The following is a 5,066-nucleotide window of genomic DNA, read 5'->3' on the forward strand; positions in this document are numbered from 1 at the left end:
ACGCACCCCCACGACACACACACACACACATTCTTGCACACATGCTTACATGTGCACACACACACACACACACATAGTGCCTTGTCTTAGAACCATTGGTAGGTTTTACAGTGGAAGGTGCTTGTGTTGTGTTGTATTGTGTAAACTATTGTATATTGTAACAGTTTGTCAATAAAAAGGCTACGAGGAGAGCTGCTCTTTGAAGGATTTGGGCTAGAGACAGGTGATGAGCATTATGCTCCACCGCCTGGTTCTGACCAAAGCTTCCCTCGTTAGCGAGTTAAAGACCGGTTGAAGATGTTCTGTCTTGTTTTCGTTCTTCATGAGGAATAAGTCTCTAAACTTGCGGGGCCTGTGGAAACACAGACCCAACACCGATCGCAACAAGGAGCTTAAATACCTCCAACATGCACAAATATTTGACCCACAGGATCTAATTAATTTCCATGAATGTAATGTGTTTGATATGCTGCTTAGAGATGGCAGTAACTCCCAAAATGGAGCCAATGAGAATCAGTAAGGAGATCAATAAGGAATCGAATTGATAAGCGATATTGATAATAGAATCAGAATTGCTACATTGTTATCAATTCCCAACCCCTAGTATTTACATTCATGAAAGCATCTGTTTATTGATTGTACACTTGAGAGTGTTCCTTAATTGGTTAGATGCTGTAAAATTCTTCTCATTGACTATGTAAATAAGTCTGTTATCCTGCACTTCTGTGGTCTTTCAGGTCTTTTTGCTGCTGAGCTGATTCACTGCAGTCTTTCTTTTAAAGAAAGAATCAGTCTGTTAATTTTTTGCTCTCTTTTTTCCAACCTAATAATGGCTTCCTTCATTTGCATTGACATTTCTTATATTTAGAATCAGAGAAAAAGTTACAAAATACAAAATCGAGACTTTAAATTAACTTCAGATATTACATCTGCTTAATTTTTTATGAATTAAGAAGGGGTTCAGCAGGACATGAAACTGGTTATCATTCAACTGTCAAATTACATTTGAACCACTCAGAATAGGGAACTTTGTATAAAAATGTGTTTAATTGCCGAAGAGTTAAGCCAAATATTGCCAAAGAAAAAACTAAACATAAAAAACACTAACTGTAAACATAATATACAACAATAGACAAATTAATATGAAATACAATCTAAAGACAAAAGACAGGTTGTCTGTCCTACATGTATGCTGTATCTGTAGCTGCCTGAAGTTAAATGGCTTTCATTATGGTTAAATAACCATTTCCATTCAAACCACTGAAGCCTATTCAAATACTACATAAATGAAAACATTTATTTTAATTGTTTTCCCTCTCTGGTAAGCCTGATTTGCTGTAGCTGAAATTCATCATTGGAAATTAAAATGAAATTAATTAATATGAAACTGTATTGCTTTCAGTGTTTTAAATAAAATAAAATCAGTGTTTTAAATAACACACTGAATTCATGTGGGATTTGTTTGCTTTTTATACATACGTAGCAGAAATGACACTTACAATACAGGTGTACTGTATTTTAAACCACAAATCTTTCACCTTAACACTAAAGCTAACTTTAAACATTTATTTATTTATTTATTCATTTATTATTTTTCAAGATTACAGCTGAACATCAATTGCAATGGATCCAACAATGGCATTATCACTCAGGAAAACACTCCAGTGGGATCTAAGATTGTCTGTGATAAGGACAGGACTGTCATTCCCGTGACCCCAGTGCTTTTCAAGGCCTTTATCAAAGTATGTATTTCTTAAAGACGGGAACATGTATTCTTTATGAATGCGCTAAACTGGCTCATTTCCTGAGCCAGTTTATGAGCATATTTGCATTGTGTATAAATAAAATATTAAAACAGCTTTATCTAATAATTTAAATGAAAAAAATCAAAAGTTTTCAACCCTAACACAATACATAGGCATGTAATGAATGCTATTCTGAATTTCACATTACTTTGGACCTTTTTCGTTGTTGTTCTCATCCTACAGATTTGACATAATTCCTTAAATACAATGAGTACTTGTCTCTCACACATAGTACATTAGAAACGGTATAAATCTTGCTCTTTTTGTAATGTGTAATCTGTTGATGTCAATTCCAGGAAAATCCTTTCTCAAAAAAGATATGGGACACTTGTTCAGTTGTTGGGAGTGGTGGGATTCTGACAAACAGCGGCTGTGGAAAAATAATTGATTCAGCTGATTTTGTTTTTAGGTGAGAAATATGTCAAGTGTATAGCACCAAAATCATGACGACAACTCATCTCTCTGTAAGAAATATTTTGTTGTGTTTTCAGGTGCAACCTACCTCCTCTGGAAAATGAATTTAAGAATGATGTTGGCATAAAGACTAACCTTGTGACAGCAAACCCAACCATCTTCATACATAAGTGAGCAAACATTTATTCTAACATGGAACTGAATTGGGTTTTTTTTATTTTTGCCTTGTTGCTTTAAGCGTTGTTGTTTAATTTGCAGGTATGGGTCACTGACGGGACGTCGCCGGCCGTTTGCAGACAGCCTCCACCAGTATGGCAACTCCCTGCTCCTCTTTCCTTGCTTCTCCTTTGGTTTTAGTAGGGGTGTGTGTCAGCGGGCTGTGTATGCCATTGAGGACATGAAAATGCCTATTCAACCAATCTTCTTAAACCCTCTGTACCTTGAAAGAGTGGTCAAATTCTGGAAATCCCAGGGGTTAAAGGAATATCGACCTAGCACTGGATTATATATAACTAGTCTGGCCCTGGAATTTTGTGAAACAGTGCATCTGTATGGATTCTGGCCCTTTAGTAATCACCCAGATAGTCTCTTTCCCCTAAATAACCACTACTATGATAATGTACCATATAATGCAAGAGTCCATGCAATGCCAAATGAGTTTTACCACTGGGTACAGCTGCACAATAAGGGTGTGCTCAAGCTTCACCTTGGAGACTGCAAATCAGGTCAGGTCTAGTTTAAATGATGGAATAAAAAAAAATGCTTAAGTGTCCAACTGCGAAGCCAAGACATTTTCACTGAAATCAATATGTATTAGTCAGAAGTAGGCTACATATTACTTTAAAAGTCTGACAATATATCTCCAAATCTCTTTAATCCTGGAACTGGTGACTCGCGGGAATTTCTCTGAGCTTCACAGCTTCTAAGTGTATATCAAGAAATTTAATATCTCACATTGAACATTAAGAAAACAATATCTGTTTGCTTTTCATTTTTAAAAAACTTTTTCTAGAATTAGATCTAAATGTGAGTGTCAGTTATTTTAGTCGTTTTTTTTTTTTAGAACAAGCTACCTGACTTGAGATCAATTACTGTCCGTACATTCAACACCAGATTCTAAATCTTTCCATTCACACAGGTCTACAGTTAATAGGTTTTGTTGTTCTGTTTTATTTTATTTTGTTCTGTTGTTTTCCCTGCCATTGTAAATTTGCCTATTTTCTTTACATTGGTGATCACATTGTGTTTCCATGTAATGAAATGTACTATGCAAATTAAATTGTCATTGTCATTAAAGGGGCTATAAACGCTGCATTCATACATGCTTTATCTATACTAATAAAAAATTGCAGGAATGCGAATACCACTACCAAATTTATCATCTGCTTTTAGTCACTTCACTGTCACTACACATCATAGAGTGGTATTACTTTACTAGTGGTGACTTTTAGTGCTGTACCAAAGATGTTCCCCTTCAGCACTGACTGTTGACAGAGCACTTTCAAATAAAAACAGTAAATGTTGTATTAATTTTATATCTACAGCAGGTTTACAGTTTTAAGACTTTAAGTGCTCAGAGAATATATCACCAGTGTCAAAAATGCCATGTCAAGCTAGCTTTTACTAGATGGAACTTTAAAACAGATGTTGCTGTGAAACATTGTTTATTTAGAAAATTCCATCATATTGGACATAAATCCAGTTTAGTAGCTGTCTAAAGGAGTTATTTATACGATGAAAACCTGATTTATAGTAATAAATAGCTTAATTAAAGTAATACCTTTACTTAAATAATGAATAAATTTGTATTCATCTACGTAAATAAGTCATCAGTAAAAACAAAACCCAAAACTTTATATGCTAATTTTATAATTCTGCTACATCTCAAGAAGTCTGTTAATAATAGATTTTATTTTTCATTTTATTTTACACTAAAACAAAATGACTCTCGATGGCAGATATCAGATTCATAAACAATACATTTACTGTATCGAAAACATATGAAGCACTTTTTTATCTGAACAAAATATTAACTGTTAATGTTCTTTGATTAAACTGATACTATTGCAATGAGCTGAAAAATCATAAGCAGAAAAGCAATCAACTACAGAAGTTTGGAAGAATATCTGTGTAAGAGTGCAACTGACCCTAATCCAAAGACATCAAACAAAATGCTATGTTAAGTTTGTTCAAGATGTTTAAGTTAAGTTTTTAAAATAATAATAATAATAAGTAGGCATGTCTTGATGCATGCTCAATCATCCAGGTAAGGAAATGCAAGTGGCAGATGGACACACTGGAAAAAAAGGGATTGGCCATCTCTTGAATTTATGTAAGCATCTTGCGTGTTCTTGTTGTGTTCTGTTCTTGCAGAAAAGAAGAAAAGCATAGATGCATTAAATTAATGGACTAATATGTTAACATTCAGTTCATTAAATTTATTTAGCACCTGTTCACAATGCCAGTGATCCCAAGGAGCTTTATATTTTAAGGCACAGACACTGCACAGAGACATATCTAATGATGAGACATCATCTTATTGGGACATTTTGGAAAGGAGGAAATGTACCACTGGATAAGGGGAATTGCAGGATGAAGAACTGTGAATAGGATGAGATGATAACAGAAATGAGCAGCAGCAAGAAAAGAATCATAAAGCAAAAGATAAAGTATAAATAATGGATGCTTCAGGGCACAGTGATTTTAGGTGAAAACTTTTAAGCAAACTAGAAATAGAAGTATGTTTATATTATGCTAGTAAATTATAAAATACAAAATTAACACATCCCACAAAAGTCAGCTTTATTTCCTACATAAAATTACATGCACAATGTACACAGATGTTAC

The sequence above is a fragment of the Haplochromis burtoni genome, unplaced genomic scaffold, assembly GCF_018398535.1.
Source record: "Haplochromis burtoni strain Fernald_Lab_line unplaced genomic scaffold, NCSU_Asbu1 Contig_278, whole genome shotgun sequence".
Taxonomy (NCBI): domain Eukaryota; kingdom Metazoa; phylum Chordata; class Actinopteri; order Cichliformes; family Cichlidae; genus Haplochromis; species Haplochromis burtoni.